Source organism: Ostrea edulis, chromosome 5, assembly GCF_947568905.1.
Source record: "Ostrea edulis chromosome 5, xbOstEdul1.1, whole genome shotgun sequence".
NCBI classification, from domain to species: domain Eukaryota; kingdom Metazoa; phylum Mollusca; class Bivalvia; order Ostreida; family Ostreidae; genus Ostrea; species Ostrea edulis.
This window is the reverse complement of record NC_079168.1, coordinates 67,679,770-67,685,494: the sequence shown is the minus strand read 5'-3', so window position 1 is coordinate 67,685,494 and position 5,725 is coordinate 67,679,770.

Here is a 5,725-nt window from a genome sequence, read left to right as displayed (position 1 = left end):
TATATATATATATATATATATACTGTATTGACTTAATGTAGAATATACAATCTGTATATATACACTGTATTAAATTGATGTAGAATATTCAATCTGTATATATATACTGTATTAACTTAATATAGAATATACAATCTGTATATATACACTGTATTAAATTGATGTAGAATATACAATCTGTATATACATACTGTATTAAATTGATGTAGAATATTCAATCTGTATATATAGACTGTTGACTTAATGTAGATTATACAATCTGTATATACACACTGTATTAGATTGATGTAGAATATACACTCTGTATTAAATTGATGTAGGATATACAATCTGTATATATGCACTGTATTAACTTGATGTAGAATATACAATCTGTATATACACACTGTATCAAATGGATGTAGAATATACAATCTGTATATACACTGTATTAAATGGATGTAGAATATACAATCTGTATATGCACACTGTATTAAATTGATGTAGAATATACAATCTGTATATGCACACTGTATTAAATTGATGTAGAATATACAATCTGTATATACATACTGTACCAATAACAAAAGGAAAAACTACCAATGGTAATGAAAAGCATGGAACCCTCTACAAAAATGTGAAATTCATGACTCTTGGATCGGGTGTCAAGATTTAAAGAGGGGTTCAACAGAGTAATAGTGAAAATGCGTTTTATGTTTTAAAACTGTCCTTTTTACTTCTGTGCATCGTGAAGAAATATTATGGGCGTGATTATAAAAAAACCCACATCAAGCAACTGTCCTCCAAAATTGTAAAAACTAGGAGTTCGTACTTTATTTGCTGGTCCCAAATGGTTACATAGTGAACTCTTGTGCATTGTTCATCAATACTTCATTATGCAGAACATGTATCCTTCTTCTGAAATTGAAATTCTTTACACTTGAGTCAAGAGTTCAGGTTCTTGGACACTGCTAAATAGGTAACGTGATGATACATTTTATTGAGTAAAATCCCCCTCTTCACTCCGATGCAAAACGCACGATCAATTGATGGTATTCTTCGAATTAGATGGTGTGTAAGTCATTCGTCCACAACAACTCTATGTATATATATAAAAAAATCACTATGGACAGTCACTTCCGCTCCAGCCCGGGATTGTACTTACGACCTGCATAAGCAAACCGGACAGCGCGTGTTCACGCTACACAGTTATTAAGAATGGAAATGAGATACTACGCATTTCCGAGATACCAGCTCTTCATTGATGGAGGTACGTTCAGTATTCTGTTGAACGCTTGGGTGGTCATGGGTACAAGATTGAGATATATACATATAAAAGACTTCTAGACTGGTTGTGTCGATTGCGATAAAAGTTATGAAAGCGTAAATTTTGTTTATATCAGCCTTTGATATACATTAAACTGATCATATCAAGAATAATTTATTTGAATTAGGCCATAAAATTTAATATGAAATTATTACTTTTTTCTCTAAGCTTACAGTACACAAGTGATACTTTTATCATAGAAAGATGTTGATTATTTTTGTTTGAGCTATTTTATTATCAAATACTCATAAACTTAATAAAATTGTGTGTTCCCGCAGTTCGGGTGATTGTATGACGTCTGGTAATCATGAACACAGCGATAAACGAAAACATGATTTGCGTCTCACTTTGAGTAAGAGTTCAAAAAAGGGAAATAACTGTTGACCAACTCGGAAATTGCGTATTATTTGACGTGAATCTGAAGGAGCGTCAATTCAATACTTATTTTGTTCAAAACATGTTAAATGGTACATGAGGTATTGTATATTGTTTATTACCAAAAGCAGTATTGCGGTAAACACAGCATTTACATCAGGTCATCTCAGGTTCATAAACATGTTAATGGTAAACATTTAACATGTAGTAAAATAGAGGTAATAACTACATAAGATATGCACGAGACAAGTAATAGAGCAGTTTTAAAGATATATGAAATAAATACACAAAGAGTTCTTAAGGTTGCCACATTTGGTTTGATAACAGCTCCAAAATCTTTACAACATTCGGTCTCCCATGCTATGTTTTGTCTAAACATATTTTCCTTCTTTGGGGGTAGGTAGTACAATGTATAATATGGAGAGATTCGTCTCGCATGTCTCTTGTAACACAGCGTACACATTCTTTCATTTAATGGAATACCCTGTCATCTCTCTGTCTCCACACTAGGCTGTAGCTAGCAGCCATCAGCCAATAAGCCTGTAGAAGCTAGCAGGCTATAAAAAATGATGAAATGAAGTACAAAATTTAAAAAGAAAATATTTCATCGGTTAAGCATTTGATATATTTCTCTGCTCCAAAATTGTGTTTGAAATTATTTTTAAACCTGACCTTTGGAAGAATGATGACTATCTCTTGATTTTTAAAATAGAAGCAGTTACTAAAGCTCGTTCAGTGTCTTCTTAGTTTAATACTAGCATAATAATCAGTTGCGACACTATTGAATGCTATCGTCGAGACGACCTGTACAATCACAAGGACTACTGAGTTTTAGAAAAAAAAATTGAAATATTCTGTATCATATATGCAATACAAGAAAAGTGCACGCCCATCAACAGAAAGCATGTACAAAAATGATTTATCACAAAAAAATTACAATGTATCTCCTCTACTTTGTACGTCGAAATTTTAACACGCATAATTTGCACTTAAACGAATTTTCTAAAAATGGACATTTATACATTTCTAAAGCGATTTGTCACGAGAAGTACCGTTATGGAGTGCCCTATTGGCCGATAAATTGTCCACTGACCGTCGCATTAGATAATTAGGTACAGGGCCCTGTTTCACCGCGGGAGCCCCTTGTATTGTCCCTCCTTCCTTGCTCTGTTGAAGTTCGTGTATCGAGTGTTGACACGATAATTACTGAAGAAGCGACGACTTATATGAAAACAGGTGTGGAGATCTTTACTGCAAGAAATTAACCTGATCAAGGTGAATCATTATCAATACAACTATTCTGACTGCTCTTTTTATTTGTACCTGCTTCATATTTCTTAAGTTTAAAGGATGCCATATATGTTCCCATAGTGATGCATGTAACTACGTATAACCATTGAATATGAAAAACATAAATCTGAACACCTGTAAACGTAAGACACATGTAATTAAGCACCTGTACATATAATGTGCATTATAGGTCGAACTTTCTTAAAAGATGAGCTAAAAATACGTAGTAACAGCAAATAAACATTATTTGTGCCAGCAGAGGTTTTTTTAAAAACACAATTCGAGCATGTTGAATAGAGCATGATATAAGTTTTAGCTGACCATTGCAAAAATGAAGTCAAATAGGTTGAAAAAAAGCGGTAAGAAATTTTTTGAAACAAAGTTATGGCAGATGTAGAAAAGTTATTAAAAATTGCCACATATTTGTTGTAATAATTTTTTTCATTTTATTTGGGGCATCCTACGCGTCTTTCAGATGATACATAATCTAGGAAAATGGCTATTTTCTTCATTACGAGGAAGGACGGGAGAAACCTGAATTATTTAATGATTTGCTTTTCCAAAATAGAAAAAAAATCTTTGCAAGTATAAGAAAGTTATAGATATTTTTTTTTAATTTTTGGTAGATATTATAATTTCTGTATTTTATATAGGGGAAAACAATAAATGGGGTTGTGTGTGTGTGTGTGTGTGGGGGGGGTGTTATGTTGTTACGGTACGGCTTTTACGTTTGTCTATTTTATGATAATGTATAACTATATCAATAAGATAAGAAGGATTCAGCTCCTTCAAGCGGTTCAAATTGTAACCAAAGAGTTTTTAAATTCTATTTTTACCACTTGGACAAACTCCTCCATGGCGATAGATAAAATATTTTTCTTTATTAGGCCAGTGTGCAGCTTTGCAAGGCGAGGGTTATTGATTCGTTACCCTGCACAAGTGCGAGGTAGCGAATCTATAACCCTTTACTTGTGAAGATGGCCAGTGTGGTGAAATTCCGTTTATCCCTGTTTTCTTTTTGGAACAAAATTTGTACCGGGTGGAGGTGTGTTTTACTATTATGTCAGAAGTTTGACGAGTCATTCCGGGTTTTTTTTTTTGGTGTGTGTGTGTTTTTTTTTTTTTGTGTGTGACGCTGTGTGAAACTGTAATCGAGTAGGAGAGGGAAGGAATCAACTGAATTAGGACCGCAGCAGTATCGGTTGTTTTTTTTTTTGTTTTTGTTTTTTTTTTTTATCTTAGTTTGTTATAAAGATATTAATTTGTTATAGCAGAACATCAAATTGTTATTTCAAATTAGAAATAACAGATGGCTGACTTTCTTTTAAAACATGTATGAAAATATAAATATCAGCAATATTTGTCTATTCGTTTCAAATATCATCGCCTAGCTGAGTAGCTCAGTAGGTTAGATCGACTGCAGAACTGTAGATCGCGGGTTCGAGCCAAGCAGGTGTTTTAAAAAAAAATTTCAGATTGCTTTCAACCAAGACCGCATTTTTTGACTAGATAAAGTAAATTTGAAAGTATTCAATTTTCAAATATTGTTGCACATATCCTCCACTATTCATCCACATCAAATTTCTCTGGTGTAGCATTCCTCCTTAAGCAGATGTTGGTTATTATTGCTTTTTTGGATGCTAGTACCCATTCTCTACCCAGAGTTCCGTGCGCTACTCGCACTTTACCTCTGTCAACGGCTTTTTATAGAAATCTTGTAAAAGTTTCTTATATCAAACATTTATGTTTTGGACTAGATATTTAGTCATATTATGAAAAGCTATTGGTGCAATTAAATTGATGCTTACTGTAATTTGTTTAAAATCGCTGTTTTCTGATCCTAAATTTGGAACTATTTCGTAATATGCGTATCAACGTAGAGCATTCCACATTTAATATAAACAAGGAATCAAAAGTAAGAAAGGCTGTAAAAATACGATAAACCTTGTAAAATAAGAGAGAAACAGCTAAATGGCAAAAATGTACTTAACAAAATGCCAGTGGTCTATGAAAAAAGAGCCTGACGTATCACGTGTTGCCAGAACCTTTAAAGGGAAAGGAAACGAAAATGACTGTTTATATACTGTGATTATATTGTCACGTGATTCCAAGCGTTGACAAGTGAAGCTTGCGTAACGCGCCCTCTGGTGAGAGAATGGCTAGTACCTGGTTACCGTCCTGCCGCCTCGTTCGTGATTAAAGCAAGGATTGACGACTATCTCCGGGTTCGACTCTATGAATATCTCTTTTGATTCTGTATCAAATCACTTCAATTTTTTTTGGTGAAGATCAATACGATAAAACAAATCTTACTTTTAGAATATTCCACTGATCGCGGTAGTTCAGTGGTAGAGCGTTCCCTTCGTAAACGGGAGGTCGTGAGTTCACGCCCCATTCGTGTCATGTGTATGTTGGCGTTAGAGACTGAAATTTACAGGTAGTTTTTATCGATAAATAACAGATCACAATTAAAAAATAATAAATAAGATTGCTTTCTTGAAATAAAATATTGTGATTTCCACTTTAAATTTGATTATTTTTATTGACTTGTGTGTGTGTTTCTTCTCTCTCTCTCTCTCTCTCTCTCTCTCTCTCTCTCCGAAATGCACCCGTGACAGTAGGTAAGCCTATAGGGCCTAGTTGTCAACAATGTAACGTATTATAATTTGTCTAATCCAAATATAAATAATAATTGCACTGTTTATTTTAGAAAACATGAAGGACTACCATTGCCAAATAGAGTGTAGGCAGCGA